Source organism: Phascolarctos cinereus, unplaced genomic scaffold (assembly GCF_003287225.1).
Source record: "Phascolarctos cinereus isolate Bilbo 61053 unplaced genomic scaffold, phaCin_HiC Scaffold_1;HRSCAF=81, whole genome shotgun sequence".
NCBI classification, from domain to species: domain Eukaryota; kingdom Metazoa; phylum Chordata; class Mammalia; order Diprotodontia; family Phascolarctidae; genus Phascolarctos; species Phascolarctos cinereus.
In genome coordinates, this window is record NW_027555514.1 from 8,529,077 (window position 1) to 8,551,626 (window position 22,550).

Below are 22,550 nucleotides of genomic sequence, written 5' to 3' on the forward strand. Positions count from 1 at the left end.
ATCCCTAAATCATTGGCCCAGCTTCCAGCCCAGACGGTGTAGTCATTATGGAGATGGAACCATGTAACTGCTTCTTCAACCTTTGATTCCTCAGTGCTCCCAGTTATGGGATAGCTAACGGACTTGTAAAAGAAAAATCTTATCGCCAAAGTCCTTAGCTTTGTGGCTGCTGCCTAAGGATCATGGAGCCCTTCTGTTTACTCTGATGCTGAAACCCCTTCTATGTCTTGTCTCCCCCACTAAAATGATACCTTCTTTAGAGTAGGGATTTATTTCATTTATTTATTTTTAGTTTTCAACATTTACTTCCACAAGATTTTGAGTTTCAAATTTTCACCCCATCTCACCACTCCCCCCACCCCAAGATGGCATGCATTCTGAATACCCTTTCCCCTAGACTGACCTTCCCTTCTATATCTGCCCCCTTCTCTTATCCCCTTCCCCTTCTATTTTCCTGTAGGGCAGGATAGATTTCTGTACCCCATTTCCTGTATTTCTTATTTCCGTGAAAACTTTTTTTTAAGCATGTGTTTTTAAAACTTTGGGTTCCAAATTTTCTCCCTTTCTCCCTCTCCACCCACCTTCATTGAAAAGGCAAGCAACTCAATATAGGTTATACATGTGCAGTTAATGCAAAACACTCCATAGTAGTCATGTTGTGAAAAACTAACTCTATTTCCCTTAATCCTACCTCCCCCATTTATTGTATTCTTTCTTTTGACCCTGTCCCTCCTCAGAAGTGTTTGCTTCTGATTACCCCTTTTCTCAATCTGCCCTCCTCTCTATCATTCCCTTGCTCTCTTGTCCTCTTCTCCCCCTGTTTTCCTGTAGGGTAAGACAGATTTCCATACCCAATTGAGTGTGTATGTTATTCCCCCCTTAAGTCAAATCTTATGAGAATAAGATTCACTCATTCCCTCTCATCTTCCCCTGTTTCCCCTCCACTGTAAAAGCTTTTTCTTTTCAGTTTTTTTTGTGTGATAATTTACCCCATTCTATCTCTCCCTTTCTTCTTCTCCCAGTATAATCCTCTCTCACCTCTTAATTTTATTCTCCAGATATGACCCCTTAATCTTCAACTCACCCTGTGCCCTCTATCTATATCTATATCTATATCTATATCTATATCTATATCTATATCTATATCTATATCTATATCTATATCTATCTATACATACATATAATTTTTTTTCCCTCCAACTATCCTGATACTCACAAAGGGCTCATGAGTTATAAATATCATCGTTCTATACAGGAATGTAAACAGTTTACCTTTAATAAGTCTCTTATGATTTCTTTTTCCTGTTTACCTCTTCATGTTCCACTTTAGTCTTGTGTTTGAAAGTCAAATTTTCTATTCAGCTCTGGTCTTTTCATCAAGAATGTTTGAAAGTCCTCTATTTCACTGAATGACCATTTTTTCCCTTGAAGGATTATATTCCATTTTGCTGGGTAGGTGATTCTTGGTTGTAATCCTATCTCCTTTGCCTTCTGGAATATTATATTCCATGCCCTGCAGTCCTTTAATGTAGAAGCTGCTAAATCTTGTGTTATCCTGATTGTATTTCCACAGTATTTGAATTGTTCCTTTCTGGCAGCTTGTAATATTTTCTCCTCGACCTGGGAACTCTGGAATTTGGCTACAATATCCCTAGGAATTTTCCTTCAGGGATCTCTTTCAGGAGGAGATCAGTGGATTCTTTCAATTTCCATTTTGCCCTCTGATTTTAAAATATCAGGGCAGTTTTCCTTGACAATTTCTTTAAAGATGATGTCTAGGCTCTTTTTCTGATCATGGTTTTCAGGTAGCCCAGTAATTTTTAAATTCTCTCTCCTGGATCTATTTTCCAGGTCAGTTGTTTTTCCATTGAGATATTTCACATTGTTTTCTAATTTTTCGTTCTTTTGGATTTGTTTTACAATGTCTTAATTTCTCATAAAGTCACTAGCTTCCAATTGCTGTATTCTAAGGATTTTCTTCCAGGGATAATCCTTTTAAGGAAGGATTTTCTTCAATAATCTTTTGGACTTCCTTTTCCATTTGGCCAATTTTCCTTTTTAGGGCATTCTCCTCATTGTCGTTTTGGACCTCTTTTGCCATTTGGGTTAGGCTTTTTTAAGGTGTTATTTTCTTCGGTATTTTGGGGGGTCTCTTTTAGCAAGCTGTTGATTTGTTTTTCATGATTTCTTGCATCACTCTTATTTCTCTTCCCAGTTTTTCCTATACTTCTCTTACTTGCTTCTCAAAAACCTTTTTGAGCTCTTCCAAAGCCTGGGACTGATTCATATTTCACCTTGGAGGCTTTGGATGTAGGAGCTTTGACTTTGTTGTCTTCTTCTGGTTGTATATTTTGATCTTCTTTGTCACCAAAAAAAGATTCTATGGGCTGACACTTCTTGAAAGGTTTGCTCATGATCCCAGCCAATTACTTGAGTTATAAACTCTTTATTAAGGTAGAGGTCTGCTTCCAATGTGGAGAATGTACAAGCTTCAGGGGTTTGTACAGCTCTTTGAAGAGATACTTCTAGGGACCTGTAAATTTTGAGTTCTTCTAAGGTGGTATGATAAGGGGGAAGGTGTTTATTCCTTTCCTGGCCTGTGCTCTGATCTAAGAGTGACCACAAGCACTCTTTTCTGTCTTGGCACTGTGAGGAGGATTTGCTTTGCACCACCATCAGCCACCACAAGCTCCGCCAGCGCTCATCCTTACCCCAGGACTACCACTCAGAAATGTGACCCAGATCCAAATGCAGGCAAAGCAAGAGATTCCTGACTCAGCACTGGCAAAGAGATCCCTGCAATCCCTCTCTGATCAGCCACTCGATTACCCCTCAGTCTGTGGGCAGGAAGCTCAGGAGGCAGCCACCACCCTGGGGCTGAGCTCGGGGCCTGAAGCTGAGACCACCTGGCTTCTCTCTCTCACTGCAAAAACAGACTTTTCCCACTGACCTTCTAAGTTGTTTTTGGTGTTCATAGGTTGAGAAGTCTGGAAACTGCCACAGCTGCCTGTGATTCAGTCCTCTAAGGCCTGCTCCAGGTTCGCTGTGGCCTGTGCGCCCACGCTGCACTGCGCTCCTCTCCCAGCCCAGTGTGATACACCTTTCTGATCAACCATCCAGATTGTCTTGGCCTGGAAATTTGTTTCACTCTGTCTTTTTGTGAGTTCTGCTGCTTCAGAATTTGTTTAGAGCCATTTTTATAGGTATTTGGAGGGGTTTGGGGGAGAGCTCAAGCAAGTCACTGCTTTCACTCCATCATCTTGGCTCTGCCTCTAGAGCAGGGATTTTCTCTGTTTTTCCATCTGTATCCCCAGAGTTTATCACAGAGCTTTGTAGAAAGGAAGCATTTAATACATGCTTTTTTTATTTGTTCATTTTATGTATATATATAATATATATATACATACATACATATACATATGTATGTATGTATGTATGTATATATGGCTGTTTACTATTTTTTAAGGAAGTATTTTCTTCAGTAATCTTTTGTACTTCCTTTTCCATTTGGCCAGTTTTCCTTTTTAGGGCATTTTTCTCTTCATTGGCTTTTTGGACCTCTTTTGCCATTTGGTTTAGTCTATTTTTTAAGGTGTTTTTTTCTTTAGTATTGTTTGGGTCTCCTTCAGCAAGTGATTGACTTGTTTTTCATGATTTTCTTTCATCACTCTCGTTTATCTTTCCAAAATTTTCCTCTACTTCTCTTACTTGCTTTTCAAAATCCTTTTTGAGTTCTCCCATGGCATGGGACCAATTCACATTTTTTCTTGAAGGCTTTGGATGTAGGACCTTTGACTTTGTTGCCTTCTTCTTTTTGCATGTTTTGAGCTTTGTCACCAAACTAAGATTCTATGGTCTAAGTTTTTTTTTTTAATGATGTTTGCTCATGTTCCCAGCCAATTACTTGACTTTTAAACTCTTTGTTAAGGCAGGTCTCTGCTTCCAGTGTGGAGGCTGTACTGTCCCAAGAATCAAGGGTTTTGTGCAGCTGTTTTCAGAGGTACTTCTAGGGACTTGTAAATTTTCAGTTCTTCCAAGGTGGCATAATGATCAAAGGTGAAGTGTTTACTCTTTTCCTGGCCTGTGCTCTGGTCTATGAATGACCAGAAGCACTCTTTTCTGCCTTCAAACTGTGAAGAGGATTCCTTCTTCACTACTGCCACAAGCTCCACCGCCCAGCGCTCCTCCTTGCCCCAGGACCGCCACCCAGGACTGTGACTCAGATCCAAGCATGAGCAAAGGCAGAGAATCCCACCTCAGCACCAGCAAAGAGATCTCTGCAATCCGCCTCCGATCAGCTGCCTGATACCCCCACCATCTGTTGAGAGCTCCAGAAGCAACTGACACCACAGGCAGAGCTGAGCCAGGGCTGGTACCAGATAGCATTCCTCTCTCATCCAGGTCCAATAGACCTTTCCCACTGACCTTTTAAGCTGTCTTTGGCATTTGTGGATTGAGAATTCTGGAAACCACCACAGCTGGCCCATTATACAGTCCCCTCAGGCTTGCATCATGTGTGCTGGGGCCCCATCTTTGCCTGAGCAGCCCATGCTGAACTGCACTCTTCTCCCAGCCTGGTGGGAGAAGACCTATAGACCATCCAGGTTGTTTTGGGCTGGAAATTTGTTTCACTCTGTCTTTTTATGGGTTCTGTTGCTCTGTTTGTTTAGACTCATTTTATACAGGTATTTGGAGAAGTTTGGGAGACACAGCAAGCAAGTCACTGCTTTTAGTCCACCATCTTGGCTCTGCCCTAAGGAATCACTTTTATAAGTGTGTTTTTGTACCTCCTTTTCCATTTGGCTGATTCTGTTTTTAAGGGGTGCTTTTCTTCAGTGAGTGTTTGTGCCTCTTTTATCATTAGGCTAATTTTGTTATTTAAGATGTTATTTTCTTTAGTATTTCTTTGTACTTCTTTTACCAAACTGTTATCTTTTCATGATTTTCTTGTATCACTCTCATTTCTTTTCTCAATTTTTACTCTACCACTTTTGTCTCTTTCTTTAACTCTTTCAGGAACTCTTGTTGGGCTTGGGTCCAATTAGCATTTTATTTTGAAGGTTTGGTTGTAGCTATTTTCTCATTGCTGTCTTCTTCTAAATTTCTATCTTGTTCTTCTCTGCCACTATAGTAGTTTTTAATGATCTTTTTTTGTTGTTGTTTACCTATTCATTGACTTTGAACTTCATGTTAAAGTTTGGGTTTGCTCACCTGGGGATGGGGAGGCACTGTGCCAAACACTTCAGGCTGTGTGTGTGTGTGTGTGTGTGTGTGTGTGTTGCTGCTGCTGTTTTCAGAGCTGGTTCTGGGGGTCTGCAAGTTTTTGGTCCTTCTAAGGTGGTGTGATCCAAGGAGAGGTATGGTCACTGCTCTCCTGGTCTGTCCTCTGGGGCCCCTGCTCCCCTGCAACCACAAATGCTAGTGCCCCTCTTGGCCCTGGAACTATGACTAGGTCCCCTACTCTCTTGTGACTGAGGAAAAGCATCCATTTCCACCCTGGAATTGTGACCAGAACTGTTTATGGATAATAGAGTTGCCTATCAGTACCAGCTGTACCCAGTGCCAGCAAAGAATCTCCTGTAATCTCTTTCTGACTAGTTGTTGAACCCTCCCCTCTTTACTATCTCTGGGCTGAAAGTTCCCAAAGTCACTGCTGCTGCTGCAGCCACCTCCAAGGCCCTCCAACAGTGTTGACATATGGAGCTCCAGCCTGGCACCCTTGCCCAGTATCACAGACCTCTCCCGCTGACCTCTTAAGTTATCTTAGGCTGGAAAAAAAAATTTCACTCTGATCTCATGTTGGCTCTGCCACACAAAATTGAACTTGAAGAGTTATTTTAAAGTTGTTTGGAGAGAAATGTTGGGAGAGTTCAGCTGGGCTGCTGCCTACATTTCACCATCTTATCTCCACCCCAAGACTTACACTTAATACTTGTTGACTGACTGACTGGCAGATTGTACCCAATAAAGCACCTGCACACTCTGTAAACGAGGATGTATGTTTATCTAAAATACAAGAATAACATGTACATACACTGATCACTTTGGGGAAATTTTAGATCAGAGAGTTTAGTGCATCCAGTATTTTTGCACAAGACTTTTTGAACATCAGTCCCCATGAACACACACAAGAAAAGGTATAAAGGGATTGTATCTTTGAAAGGTCTTATTGGACCTTTGTGTAGTTGATGATAAGGGCCCTCAGGCACAAGAGTGCTTCCTGTGATTAAGACAAACAAGTACAAGGCATAAGCCATGATAAGTCCTTCTAGGGGCTGGAGTGTGTCGTTAACACCAGGCAAACACAAACACACACACACAACACACACACACACACACACACACACACACACACACACACACATGGTATGTCATCTACCTTTGTAACTCTCCCTTCAAGCTTCTAGCTTAGTAACAGTCACAGAACTTCAGTCGCAACACACACCAGCTAACTCTTTCTGAAAGTCGCCCCAGACTGCCCAGTTTAAAGTACACATCGGTATAGCTGTCGATATTGTCTTGTCTGGTTCCCCAAACTAGTCCCACTGGTGCTAGGACACTGAATGACTCTAATTTCCCCTTCCCTTCCTCTCTATAACACTCCCTTCTGGTTTCTGAAAACCAAAGGGATAAGGGGGTAGGAAAAAAAAGATGATTGAAGCCCACTCCACACTCCACATTTTTGTTTTTAATTTTCCCAAAGCCAGTTTCAACTAGAAAAGACAATCATGGGTAGCATGGTGAAGGCTGAGGTCTATTCAGGTCAAGACCCCAGTTCAGGCTTATAGAGGTAGGGCCAGACCTTAGCCAGACCTCAAGATTGGCATTGGTCCCTAACTACCTTCCCTCTCAGATCCAATGGAAAATGGGCTCCTTGGGGGAAAGACGAGCATCTTTGCATAAGAGTCTCTAGAGAAGTAACGAATATCATGAGTGCCCAGACTGTAAAGCAGTGGCAAGACCAGAAATCTTAACAAAAACCATACCCTCCTGCAATGACTGGCTAGTAAGAAGTTGATGGGCAAGTAGTGCCTTTGCACACTGTATTTGTTCCTGAAGTTGACTGTGACATAAAAAGTGGCTTTTCTGGTCACTTAAATCTTCCGTTTGTCTTTTCTGTCCAGTCTCTAAATGGAAGGAAATACAAGTTCCCATATTGTCTTCTCAAGCCTTTAGAACAGTAATGGAGCCAAGACACCTCCACTATGCAGCAGGACTTCATTAACTCAGCTAACAGAATGATGTCATCTGCAGTGAGCTACTTCTCTCCTTGTCCTCTCCCTCCCAGCATCACTACCCCAATCCACTTGGTCTATCTGCCACCATTGTTAATTGTTCAAGGAGGCAGACTCCTTGGTGTCTTGGGGACATGCATGCTGAAAAACGTGCAACACCCCAACCAGCCATCCTGAAGGCATTCTGTGCATGCTGGTAAATACATCAAGGTAATAATTGCTTCCACATTTTCCCCACTTAAATACACGTCTTTTACTCAGGGCCATACTCTGCCCTTATATCCACCCGATGCGTTTCAGATTCTCGTGTGTAGTTCAACAAAAAGCAGAGGTGAGCCAACTTCATATATAAGGTCTTTGTGTTACCCATTTCAGAGCTACAAAGGAAACGTCTTCTGCTTCTTTGCAGTTTGTTACTCTGAAATGGGCTCTGTGCCATCAGACAGAATACCTGACTTACAGCACCCCAGATCCCAATAGGAAAACTTTAAAAAAAATACAAAAGAAGAAAGGGAAAAAAGCCTCCTTATATATGCTCCTAAGAGAGGACTGGTTTATATTTTCAGGCCCTCATATTGAGCACGTTAAAAGAGGTGATACATAAGGGGGAAAAAGTAGGAGGGGGGATTGACTGGTAACACAAAAGGAAAAAAGACTTTGGTTTTCTTTATTTAGAAGTGACCACTTTTATGACTTTTCAAGGAAAGAATGTTAGCATTTGCTCAAGGAAAAATCAAAAATTAGAGATGATCAGAATATTCTTTTATAAGGGAAACAAAAATTGAGCTAATAATGATTACTCACATTGATAAAGATACATGAGAGTTCTATGAGGAGGTATGGCAAGATCATCTAACCTCCTTTCATCTTTTTTTTTTAAACAGCTTGCAATTTTTAGTGAATGCATTTGTAGTCTTTGCCAAGAGCAAATACCCAGGGCATCTGATCTTTCTAGTTCCTGAATACTCAGGTAAACTGAAAATGAACTAATACTATTGTCCCCTTTATACCAACAAGGAAACAGAGGCCTTAAGAGTCGAAGTGGTTTGCCCAGTGTGGCAAAATTGAAATACCAACCCAGCCATCTTGATTCCAACCCCAGTGCTGTTTTTCCCATGGTAGGCTGCCTCTGTGAATAAGGTGATACAAATATCTATACATGCATCCTCCATGTAAATGCTCTTCAATTCCTGGGGAAGCAGGAAAAGATCAGCACAGTGCAAATCTATATGGGTCCTATAACCTAGGATCAAATGCAGCCTTGTCACTGTACGTCATTCCCACTATAAGCCAGACAGTTGGGCCTTCTTACCATTCCTGTTATGTACTCTCCATTGGCCATCTCTGGGCTTCTGCACAAGAATTCTCCATCCTAGGAATGTGTTCACTTTATCCTTTGAGCTCTTAGAGTCCCCAGTTTGAGCACCATCTCCTACAAGACTTTTGGTTATCTTCCTAGCTCCTAGTTTCTTTACTCCAAAATGACATTTATTCATTCATTTACTCTCTCCCTTCTCTCTCTCTCTCTCTCTCTCTCTCTCTCTCTCTCTCTCTCTCTCTCTCTCTGTCTCTCACCTCTCCTCTCCTCTCCTCTCCTCTCCTTTCCTCTCCTCTCCTCTCCTCTCCTCTCCTTTCCTCTCCTCTCTTCTCCTCTCCTCTCCTTTCCTCTCCTCTCCTCTCCTCTCCTCTCTCCCTTCTCCACTTCCCTCCCCTTCCCCCTATCTCTCCAAGTATATATATGCCTATTACAAATATGTAGTATAAAACATATATACTTATGCACGTAAATATAAGTTACACATGCAGATACACACACACACACACATATGATTTCATTGGTAGTGATAACTCTCAAATGAGGAAATTCCCTTTCCCAAAACAGTTTGTCCCTTCTCTGCCAAATTACCACCTTAGAAAGTTGCCCAGAACATGAAGAGGTTAAGTGACTCAGCCAGAGTTCTTCAGAGCCCTATGTATAAAGGACCACCAAACTCTGGGTAGAGCAATGGAAAAGTAACACCTTGAAGCCAGGGCTTCCAGAATTGGAGGACCATAGATTCGCAGCTGCAAGAGACCTTAGAGGTCAAGTCCAACCCCCTCTTCTTACAGATAAGGAATCTGAGGCAGAGCAGTAAAGTACCTTGCCTGGGGCCACATAGCTAGTAAGTGTCTGAGGCAGGATTTGAACCCAAGGGCTCTCTTTGCTGTGCTAGATGCTTGTGCATACATCTCCTTTCTCCCAGTGAAACCTAACTCTAACCCTAACCTTCAACAACATGGGGTGTTTCATTTTTGACTTTGCTTTTCCATCCCTAGCACTCTGCCTGGTACACAGTAATCACTTAATAGATGCTTGTTGATGGAATGCTTGATTGGTTGTTTTACTGGCTCACTAGTGGACTATGCACCTGTGCTCTGAGGACTAGCCTGCCTGCGTCTGGAATGTCTTCTTCACCAGCTTGGCCCTTGAGAGCCATGACAGTTCCTGCCACAGAGATCCACCCCCATGGCAGCAGCAGGCTATAGTGGGTATTGGTGGAGGAGTTTCTGGGTCCCTGAAGGATGGGTGGGTATCTGTGCCTAGAGCGTTAACAAGATCACAAGGTTCCAAGAGACAATTCGAGGAAAGAGCTTTATAAACCTTAAAACATAACTGTCATCTGCGGTTAGAATGATGCCTGTTAGAGATGTATTTTTCTAATCAAATGTGTATTTAAAATTACCATCATAACTCCCTGGGACCATTTCTCTTATCAATTAAAGAATATTTCTTCATCCTAGAAGTAGGATTTTGTGACATTTCAGGGATGGTTCCAATATTTCCTTCATCAAACGTCTTTCATTTCCATCTCATCTTCTGGGGCTCTTCCCTTCCCTTCCCCCCTCCAGTTCTATGCAATTCTCCAGCTTTGAGGAGTTGCCTTTGTTGGGTGCCTTCCCAGTTTCTGGCGCGCTGCTTTGCACTTCCTCTAAATGGCTGCCCAGCAGTTTATAGGCAGGCTGGAAAGCGAATTGCTTTACAATGCTCCTTCCTATCTGCCCTCCTCATGATTAGGATTTCTCTTTTATTATTATTTCAAACAGAACCAACATCTGCCTATGGAGGCAATAAAGTCAAATGCAATTTGGGAATCCAATACGTGGCCATTCCAAGGCGATCACAAAGGAGCAGCGATGGAGAACTCCACTGGAATTTGACTGAGCCTGATTCTAACAGGTAAGGAAGCCAGACGTTGGATATCCGGAGACAGCATCTTGATCATTAACTCTTTGCTATCTTGTCAAGAGATAGAAATTGCTGCTGAAGGACCTTGTCCTGCATTGGACTGAGAATTTCAGACAATGGTGCATGCAGCATGGACCCATTTGACTGGATTGACAAGAACACATAGAGGAGCTAATGACCATTACAGCTATCATTTCTCCCTACTCTTCTTTTTTTTACCTTCCTTGAACAAAAGCTTCATTTTTAAATAATGGCTGACTGACTTAACATTAGTTTAAAGAGGGTTGCATTAAATTGGTCTAAATCTAAACTAGAATTCTGCTGTAATAGTACTGATAATGATTATAGAAATAATAGCATTGTTACTATTTATATAATGCTTTTAGGTTTACAAAACACTTTAAGGATATTATCTTATTTTGTAGATGAGAAAGAGGTTAAGCGACTCACCCAAGGTCACACAGCAAGTGTCTGAAGCTGGATTTGAACTCAGGTCTTTCTTGGCTTTAGGTCAAGTACTCTAGACACAGTACCACCTCATTGCTTAGCTATTCAAATATGGTTTGTTCTTACTTAAGTTATATTAGGGTTCAGAGTATGTAACAAATATTCTCAGTAAACTTCAGCATCTTACAGACAGAGGTACTCTTTTGAAGGGGAAGGCTGCAAGTCTTGGGATCCTATGTGACCTTTGTCTATCACCTGCCCTAAATCTTCACCCAAAAGACTGGTGGCTTCCTCCTGATCCTTAACATTCCATGGTGATGAGTGAACTCTCAGGCTATCTCTCTGTTACTACTCATTCTTATTACCTGACTGGCCACCACCTTCTCTGCTCATAGATCTTCTCAATAGGGTCTTTTATGAAATCTGTTTTTTTTTTACTCTAAACTTTACAAACACCAAATTAAATGGGTATTTCCATATATATTATAGGAAATGAGAAGTCTGTATATGAGAGTGAGCACCTTTGTTTTACTGAGAGCTTACTGTTCTTTTAACACACATAATAAATTCAATATTACTTTCAAAGCCATCTTGCTTACCTGTGATTCCTCTTGGCCTTCCTGCTGCATTCTTCTCAAAGTTTTTTGAAACCTGCTCATGGTCCACTCTCCCTCTTGCCTCCCCAAATAAAAACAATCAAACACAAACCCCTGTAACAAATATCCCCAGACATGCGAACCAAACTCCTCCATTGGCCATACGTATGCCTCATTCTGCAGCCTGACTCCACCGTCTCTCTGGCAGGAGTTGAAGAGCTTGGGTTTCGTCTGCTGGGATCTGAACTGGTGGCTTTTCATGACATTGATCAGTTTTTAAATCTGTCAGAGTTGTTTTTCCTCATATTGTTTCCTTTATAGGGTGCCTTCTGTGGAAGTCATGAGTAAGCAGCTTACCCCAGGCTGCTTGTGCCCACTCGACATATCTCCATGATTCCCCGGGTCACATGCACTATCGTGATTCTTTCGCAATGGTGACATTCCATGGTTTGCAGCCATATATTCTTCCTCGTAGAGTATTGGTACTAACTGAGTGCGTGTGTATATGTGTGCCCAATCATATGTAATATGACTAGAGGGTAATATAAGTATGTAGGCATATCTACATATAACTGGAATACAAAATGCTGCACGAAATATTATATTCAGATGATGAGAAAAGTGAAATAAAATCCTTATTATCTGACGAGTGGCCATTTTGGCCAGTGCAAAGAACAGCCAGGGAACTAGCCAATCAGCTGTATTTCTGACTGGTCTGGGTGAATTATTCCTTCTCTGAGACTCCCAGTTTCATCATTAGTTAAATGAGGTAGTTGAGACTCAACAAACTATCCGGTGAGCATTTATTAAGCACTGACTACGTGCCAGGCCCTGTGCTGAGCGCTGGGGACACAGATATAATTGATGAAAAAGATCTCAAGGACCTAACCTGCTAACAAGGGATACTACAAGCATATACCTGAGGAGCTGCAGAATCAATTTAAAAAGAATGCAAAGTAGTTAATTATAAGGTAGTTTGGGAAGAAGCGTGAGAAGAGTTGGGGAGGAGAGTGAGGAAAGGTTTCATTAGAGCAGTGATTCCTAATGTGTGTGTGTGTGTGTGTGTGTGTGTGTGTGTGTGTGTTATGGACCCATTTGAGTGTCTGGTGAAGCCTATGGACCCCTTCTAAGAATCTTGCTTTTAAATGCAGAAAACACAACACCCAGGACCCAGAAAACACAAAAACAATTATATTGAAATACAGTTATTTTATTATTTTTTAAAAAATAAAGAAGGCCATTAATCCCAGGTCAGGAATGTTTGCTGGAAAAGATGGTTGTTAGAAACAAAGTCCTGCAAAAATGATTGCCTTGCACATGCTCAGTTTTGAATGATGGGAAGAGAAGGCAGAAACAGTATGAAATCATGAAAGGAGCTCTGCGTTTGGAGCAGAGCACCTGGGTTCACAGAAGTGGAGATTTAGAGCAGGAAGCTGCCTGAGAGATTATCTATCTACTCTTACCTGTCATCTGAGGAAAAGGAGGTCTGGCTGGAGACAGGAGGGCTTTCAGTTTTTGTTTCCCTGCATTCAAGGCACATGGCACTAATGGTCAGAGCTAGGATTTGCATAGCCCCTCTAACTCCACTGTCCACTATGATCAGTGTGGACCTGAACCCCCAGTCTGGCACTTTTTACCTGTGTAACCTTGGGTACATCACTTCTTTCATTTCCTCCATAGTTGTTTGTCCTTCCTACTTGAATAGGACCAGTGACATCACAGTGTTGGGGTCAAGGTTCAGTGTGTTTGACTGTGGCTGACCAGATTGGTACAAGCTCAGAAGCTCTACCATAACTCTGGCACAAATAGTCATCTGAACGTTTGGAATGGAGGCGTTTCTAGATTTATGCATCTTACATCTCCTTTGTGCTACTGCGATTCTGCTTTGCTCACGGAGCACAGCGCCTTCTTTGATGAAGACACACCATGCTGGGTGGTCCTGTGCCACGGTCTCCCGTGTCACACCATCAATTCCAAAATTCTTCAGAGGGACCTTGAGAATGCCTTTGTGTCATTTCTTTTGCCTTCCATGTGAGCGCTTGCCTTGTGTGAGTTCTCCATAAAATGGTCTTTTAGACAAATGTGTGTTTGGCTTTCAGGCTACATGGCCAGCCCACTGGGGTTGCGCTCTCTGCAGCAGAGTTTGAATGCTTGGCAGTTCAGCTTGAGGAAGGAGCTCAGGGTCTGCTACCTCATTTGCCAGGTGATCTTCAGGATCTTTCTAAGAAAATTCAAGTGGAAGCAGTTCAATTTTCTGACACGGCACCGATGGACTGTCCAGGTTTCCCAGGCATACGATGAGGTCAGCACAATGGCTCTGTGGACCTTCAGTTTGGTGGGCAGCCAAATCGCTCTTCTCTCCCACACTTTCTTTTGGAGCCTCCCAAACACTGAGCTAGCTCTGGCAACGCATACGCCATTGGTACATGGAATGTAAGCCCACCTGTGGACAGCACGAAATCCAAAAAACTCTTGTTGCGAGAGAACTCAGCAGGTATAGAATCCAAATAGCAGCCCACAGTGAAACAAGGCTGGCAAATGAAGGCCAGCTTGCCAAAGTCAGAGCCAGATACATGTTTTTATGGAATAGCTGATGTGATGAAGAGTGCTGTGAGGCTGACGTAAGTTTCACAATCAGATCTAATCTAGTCAACAAGCTTGTATGCCTCTCAAAAGGGTGAATAACAGATTCATGACAATGTGATTGCCACTTAAAGAAAAGTGCCACACTAGCATCATGAGTGCAAATGCTCCCACTGTGAAAAATCATATGAAGACCTGGAGACCTTCATCATCAATGTGCAAAAGAGGACAAGCTTATAATTCTGGGTGACTTTAATGCCAGAGTAAGCACACATCAGACATGACAGGAAGCCCATGATAGGGATGGAATCAGAAATGGCAGGAGTCACTTACTATTGAAGACACGTATGTCTCATGACCTTCTCATCACCAACACTGTCTTACATTTACCTAAACAAGACAAAACTTTATGGATGCACCCTCAGAACAAATATTGGCATTGAAAAGTTAATGTGGAAGGGAGGACTGTATAATAAAGACGAGCAAAAACCATAAGATTTCCTTCCTTTCATCAGAAGCTCTACCTTCTTGTAAAATAGCATGTTTTAGTGATCAAGTGGATAAATCCATGCAGTCCTAAAAGTGTCACAAGAACTAGTGAAAACTTGTATCTCAGTGGAATCTTTGCCATTACTGTAACCAACACCATCCACATTGTCTGTTCCCAACAACAGCCCCGTGAGAGAGCTGGAGCAAACCATTATGAGCCCATTTTACAGATGAGGAAATTAAGGGTCATTGAGGTAGAAATGTAGGAGCTCTGGGCTTCCAGCCTTCTGTCCATTTCCAACAGACCATTCCCTCAGACAAGGGTCCAGGCCATGCTTTTTTGCTTCTCCTCACTAACAAAGCAGCCCCGCATCCCTGCCTGTTGAAATGTTACAGAGACCAGTCAGACTTGGACTGACAATCCTTTCAATCCCCTCCCTGTGAAAGTCAGGAGGAGAGGCCCTGTTTGAGGAAGTCGGTGATAAAAGGCAGAAGAGACTAGATCACTTACACACACACAGTGCATATGCATGTATGCACACACATGTGCACATAGACACATGCCCTCACACACATGCACACATTTACGCGCACGTGCACGCACACGCACACACACACTCTTTGCTCAGGCTCACACTGCCGTGATCTTGTGCAGAGACACTACTGCTGTCCAGGATACAAGCGCATGGCCAGTCTCCCACAGACACACCTTGTGCCCTCCCATGACTCTGAATGAAGCTTTTTGTTGATGAAACTTGTGAAACCAAAAGTATCCAAATAAACTCCTTGGGCAATTAAGGAAAGATTTTTGAAATAAGCCAGAATGTCTCCACAGCCAGCATTTCCATCCTGACTCAGCTCTAGTCAGGGCAGTAATCTGCTTATTTTTTTTGTACATTTGAAGAGAGTTTTCTCCAGAGCCAGAACTAGGGAGGGGCAGCAGGGTCTTTTCCCAGAGTACCTATATTCAAAGGGTGCTGACGCCTCCTCAATAAGCAGAAAAAGAACAAACTTAGCAAGCAGGGTTTGGACCAGTGACCCCTTTACCTAGGGGTGAAGTGATTGGTCCAGGGACCCTGAGCCTGTGAGTACCAGCATGGGCCCTCCAGTCTCATACTTCCTCCCTTCCCAGGACTCTCTATCCACTCCGCCGGCCTTCTGGTCACTCCTTACACAGCGTACTCACTCCCCCTCTCTCCTCTTGACTCCAGCCCCGTGGCCAGAATGTCCCCCCTCCTCACCTCTCCGCCGGGGCGTCCTTCAAGAGGCAGTTCCCACCCCGCAGCCTCCAGGAGGCCTTTCCCAGGCTCCCACAGCCCCCACCTCCCCCGACACCGTATATATCTTGGCTTCAGCTGTCTGCCTGTTGTGTCCCCCATCAGAACATGGGCTCCTTGGACGGGGGCCATGGTTTTGCTTTTCTCTGCACCTCCAGGATTTAGCGTAACACCTGGCACATAGCAGATGCTCAATGCTTAATACAAAGTCAGCCTGGCACACACAACATATTGCTTCAACTCAATCATCCACAGCAATTATGTGAAAGTCAAAGCTGCTGGATGAGGGAGACCCTTCCTTGGGAGGCCACACCCTTCGATGACCTCCCTGGGCCCTGAGCAGCCTTGCTCTGCCCCGGGGTCTCTGCCCATGAGGTCCGATGTCACCCCACTCCCTCCCTGCTGAGGCTTCAGCCACACATGCTTCATCCCTTCCCTTTAGCTCCACTGGGGAGGCCGGGTCAAAGGTGTGCTGAATTCCACCCGGCCTGGTCAGGCCTGGTCTGGGGAAGAGGAAGCAGCCTGTGCTAAGAAAGGGGTTTGGCAGACCCTGCGAGGGAAGTTCCCCTGGGCCCGACTTCCCCAGCCTCTTTGGAGGGCACTGGCACCCAGGAGCCTTGAGGAGCCTCTTGGTCCCTCTGGCCCCGCATGGAGGCCAGCTGCCTGGAAGGAGAACAGAGAGGAGTCTGCCTACAGTGTGGGCTGGGAAGGGATGATAGCCATGTCTTGGGCTGGAATCCTCCACCAGGGGCCCCAGGAGGATTGAAGCCCTTAGCCCTGGAATCCCCAGCCTGGCCAAGCTGGATGCCTGGCTGAGAGTCATGCCCCTACACTGCTCTGCCCACTCACCCACCCACTCTTCTCTCTGCCACCTGCTTCCTGCTTCTCGAAGGTTAGCTCCCTGAGAGCAAGGAGGATTTTGTTTCAGTCGTAGCACTAACAGATTTAGCATTCACCCAACACACAGAAGGTGATTAATAAATGTTTGCTAACCTGTGCTGGACTGAATTCAATCTCTTCTACAAGATGCCTGAGTTTGACTCTCTCCTCAGACACTTACGATGGGGCCCTGGGCAATTCCCTTATTTTCTCTGGGCCTCAGTTTCCTTATCTGTGAGATGAGGTGGTCAGACTCAATCACCTCTGAGGACCCTTAGGTCTAGGATGCCATGAGCCCTTCCCCACCAGTGATCTCTGGGCCTCTGCTTGGACACCTCCAGGGGCCAGGATCTCACCACAACCCCTGGTGGCCCTCTCTGCTTTGAGATGGCTCTCATTGGTAGGAGGAAATTCACTTTTCACTAAGGTCCAATTTACTTCTTTGAAACTTCCCCCATTATGGTGTAAGGCAGAGGTGTCCAGCGTTCAGCCTGGAGCCCCATTCACTGCCACAACACTCCAGAGTATACCCTGAATCAGCTTCAAATATAACTGGGAAATATTTAATAAAATAAATAAAAATATAATAGGACATAGATAATGTTCGTGTGTGGTTTTCTAAGTCAACCTATACCCTTTTCTAGTTCAGTTTGGTGCCCTTGGTGGAAGGAATTCTGCTTCAGGGATGATGCTCCACTCTGAGATGACCTCTCTTTTATACTGTGTGTGTATCACATACTTATTTGCCTGTTGTTTCCACTACTAGAATGTAACTTTTCTTGGTTTGTATTTCTTTGTTTCTCTAGCACTTAACACAGTGCCTGGCACACAGCAGCCTCTAGTGTGAAGCCTTGCTGCACTCTCTTCAGGGTTCCTTCATTTTGAAGAGGACCAATGATAATACGGGGTGATGTTTTGACTCATGCACGACTTGGATTTAAGTGAGGCAGAGTTGCACAGTCATTAAGCCCTCTTCCAGAGTCATTGAAGTCCAGTGGCAGGATAAAACTCAAGATGACCAGTGATGCCCGCAATGAAGTGGGTGACCTTGGCATCTTTGGGTCTGACCGAGCTCTCAGGGCTCTAAGGCTCCTGCTTCGGCTGCCTTCCTGGACATTGGAACACATTGTTCTCATCTGCCCATGCCACCAGGGAAAGTCTTCACATGCTCGGGATAGACAACCCCTAACTCACCTACGAGTTTGAGGTCTGTTGGTTACCCTCAGCCTGGTTTAGCCCATCTCCTGAGACAGGTTTACCAGGGTGTGGCTGCTGTGCATGCTACAGCTTCTTGGAGCCACGGGTGAGTGTTAGGTAAAAGGTGGACACCGAGGACGAACAAGAATCACAGACGGAGAACCAGAATTGACCTTAGAGGCCCCAGAGTGCACCCCTCTCATTTTATAGACGAGACTGAGGCTCAAAGTTCAAATGACTTGCTCAACATCAAATAACTGTTGTTAGAGGTAAGATTTGAACCTCATCCACTCCACATCATAATCAGTGTTCTTTCTTCTGACTCCTCTGATGTAAAACAAAGTCACAGTTAAATAACAAAAGGGTTTACTTAAAATATCCAAGTAAGAGAAAAAAGTGAAAAGCAGGGATCACAAATTCCCCAAGGGGGAATCTTGATTCCAAATTTCCAAATTCAGTTAAAATAAAATGTGGAAAATTTCAATTAGTCCCAAAGACATACAGAGGACAGGCAGGATGTTGGCATGGACTTAGGTGGGAAGAAAACAAGATGTCAGCAAGCAAGGAAGATCCCACCCACTGAAGCCTGGCTTTCAAATACTCTTTCTTGAACCTATTGGCAGAAGCTCCCTGAAAACTCAGCAATGAGCCTTATCAAAGGGTCAGCCTGATAGCCAATGCTGGCAGAAAACAGGACAGACCCTGGAACTCCAGATGCACTGATGATGATTAAAGCTGGCGTTAGGAGGAACCAAGCCAGAGCTAGCCAAGGAAAGTGGCTATCAAAAGTTGCCTTCGGCCAGAAGGCAGAGTTCTAAAGAGTATCCTTCCAACTGCCTACTTCTGCTCTACCTAAGTGACCAAAGAAATTCCTAGGAGGATCAGGAGAGCTAAAGATAAATCCCAGGGTGGCAAAACCCCAAAGTGGCTGAAGTCCATGTGGCCCTCTCATCAAAAAGAGGGCAAAGACTCATCCTGCCCAGTTTGAAATTGGGCTTCTCACTTCACTTTGCAGGTTTTTTAAAAATTGTCCCATTAACCAAGTGTGTCTCCACTTTCTCAAATATGATGACAAAAGATACCATTAATGTCTGTGTCTTTTGGGGGCAATATCAGAGGATGAAGGTATGCTTAATTTTTTTATACTAACATACAACAATGAAAATTGTTGTCAGACGTTATGGAACTTTTTAAGCAAAATAAACAGAAGGCATTTGGTGCTATGAGATTACCATAACAAAATATAGGTATTCTCAGGAATAAAATGAACTTGTACGTGGAAAAGAGCAGGAGATAATTCTGAAAAGAGAAAAATGCTAACCCTCTCCCTTCAAGAGGGGAAATGTATAACTATGACATGAAGATACGGATCTGAGTTTTATAGCGCACCACAAGCTGAAAATGAGTTGGTGATAAATCATTCACAGTTACAGGAAGTGGAAACTAGAGTGTACTTTAAAAGAAATGACATTATTTAAGAGAAGGTTCAAGACAAAGTGATAATTTCCTACAAAAATATTCAAGGGTATAGAATAGTAAAAGAAAGCAAGAGGTGGTAACCTTTGACTGAGCTAGACAACTCTTAGTTTCCATTAATGACCATAGTTCTGTGGTGTTTTAAGGTCTGCAAAGCGCATTTGTCACAGCAACCCTGCCAAGAAGGCATTCATTCCATGCATCCCTGAACCCATTTTACACATGAGAAAATGAGGCTTTGTATTTCTACAGCAATCACTGTCAACTTAAATGCAAGTATTTTCTGATCTGGGTTAGAAATTCAGGCAAGAACACACACACACACACAAACACACACACATACATACACACATGCATGCATTCATGCACATACACTCACAGTGCTTTAGGGAAAGCAGCGCGTGAGATTCCTTTAAATCAACTTTTTAGACAAATTCAGTTATGCAAATGATGAGAAGGAAAGGGAATACTCTGGGGAGAGAACTCAGCCCTCAGAAGGAAGGCTGTGTGAGGGAGAGATGCTGGGCCACAGGTCCATGGGGAAAGACACTATGTTTGCTGCTGGAGTGGGGATGGAGGGATCTGGGCTAGAGAAGGGTGGAAGGAACCTGGGGTACAGTGACCAAAAAGCATCAGTGAAGGTCCCTCTGTTAGCTACTGAATTGAATCTACTCTTCTTGCTAACTGTGAAGTTCAGGGGTTGCCACCTAGAAGGAATACAAGTGCAAGTGCCCACACCTGGTAAATGCCGGTAGTCTCTGTTATGGTCCTGGTTCCTCCCTCCCTGACCCCGGTTACTGCTATGCTTCTGACAGCAAGTCCAACCCTCTACCCAGAGCCTGGTCCATGTTTCTTTCAATGAGGGTTCAGTAAGTTAGCCAAGACTGTGTGAATCGATAGGGTCTGAACTGGATTATATGTGGCACACGAGCAAGCCTTTGGTTTAAGCTCCTCTGAACAAGCCAGTGCCCTCCTGAAATCAGAGCTTCTTAAGAATGTATGGATGGATGTGGAGCCACCACCAACTTTTATTAAATACCTATAATTTGCTAGTCACTACAAAGCACGATTTAAAAAAAAATGAAACAGTCTGTGACTTGAGGGACCTTACCTTCAACTGAAAGGAACAACACATAGAGAAGAAGATACAAAACACGCGCAAAGTTAATCCAAGGTAACTTTGGGAGGTGGTACTTGAGCGGGTCTTTAAAGGAAGCTAAGAATTTTAAAAGGCGGAGGTGCAGAAGGAGAGCAGGCATGAAGGTGTGCAAAGGCACCTACAGGGGAAGTGGATAAGCTTGTTTGTCCAGCCTGTGAAGGCTGTGAATGGGGGCGATAGACAGCAGAACCTGGACAGTTCCCCACCCCTAAACAGAGAGGCAATGAGCTATGGTGAAAAGCAGGTCAGAAGCATCCTCCTTGTCTACAGGGTAGAAGGACCAAGGCTAGCAGGCACAGCCAGAAGGTCGGTTGGCACCAGAGCATAAGGGATTTAAATACAAAACAGGCATTTGTGTTTGGTCCTGGAGGCAACAGGGAGCCAGGGGGGCTTCTTGAGCAGGGAATGGTGTGGTCAGACCTGTGCTTTAGGAACATTCCTTTGGCAGAAGAGGCAGCCCCCGCCCCCACCCCCACCCGAAATTGAATCCTTATTTCTCTGCTGAGCAAGGAGTTCTGCCCTCTGCACCATGAATTTCTTCCACAAATGAATCGAGTAAATTCAACAAAGAGAAAATGTGGCACAGGGACCCAAGATAAGCAGCCCACACTTTGCATTTTCAGTATTTGAAGCATGCCATGATTTACAGCTGCTTTTATTCAGTCCTATGTAATACACACCTTAAGCCGTCAGCTTGGAAAAATAAGAAGCCATTCATTGGACTGTTTGTTGTACAAATATCTCAACAGAAAGACAACAGAGATGGCCATACACACATCCCAAGGCTGGACCGGTAAGATAAATAACTTAAAAGCATGGAAATCTCTCCACTATAAACACTCCGCCTTTACTCCGACGTGGCTGAGCATAGCCAAGAAGCCCCATCCTTTGGACTCTCAGCCCTCACAATCATTTGGATTTTGGATTGGAGATGACCATTTGGCAGTGTCCACATGATTAAAGAGAGGTTAGAGGGAGTTCATCTCGAACCCAGGAACACTCACTCTAGACCCACAGAGCTCTAATAACTTCTTTCCATATGGTGTCATATTTATTTCCACACGGTGAAAGTGATGACAGGAAAGTTTTTTCTTTTAAATTACCCTCAAGACCAGTGCCCTAAAACAACAGTCAATTTCTCATTAAGCAGCGAATCCGGGGCCTCATTTTTCAGCCAGCTGAAGGAGCTCCGAGAATGTCCTGGCTTTTCAATTGATCTTTCTTTCCAGCCCAAACTCTTCAGAGACTTTCAATCGGAAAAATTTCCCTTCAGGAATTTCATCCTGAGTATGCCAAGTGTCCACACTGTCAGATGCTTGGACCATTTCATCTTATCAAGCCTGTAAAACAATCCTGCCCAGCTATGCGGAAATGTTGGTGTTTACTCTGTTCTTCACTTTCCATCCAATGCACTTTTCTGGTGGCCAAGTTTTCACACTTGACCGGGTCACTTGAGTTTCCAAAGAAAATTGTCTTTAAATACCTGTCCATACCTGCTGGGTTTTAGAAAGCCACAGACAATGAAAGGCATCCTTCCAGCTTTGTTTCTTAATCTCAAAGTCGAGGACAAGAGGCAGGACAAACTCTGGACAAAGGACATCACCGGTTAAGGAAACATCTCTCAGCTGTGCCTAATTAGAGCAGAGACTTTCCCTGATTCAGGAATTCCTTTTCAACAAGAGGGAAGGGAGCACCGGGAGACAGGAAGTGCAATACACAAAGAGCATTCTAGACTGCTTGTGGCTGCTCCTTACCACCTGTGTAACCTTGAAAAAGGCATGTCACCTTTCTAAGCCTCAGTGTCCTCCTTTGTTAAATGAGAGGGTGGGACGCAAAGGCCTCTGAGAATGCTTTCAGCTCAAAGGCTATGACCACTTTGGGTCTCAGTTTCTATCTGGATAAGCTAGATTAGAGAACCCCAAAGGTCCCCTCACTCTAAATCTGTGATCCAGGAGCAGTGAGCAGGGCTGTAGAGGGAGAGTTCTG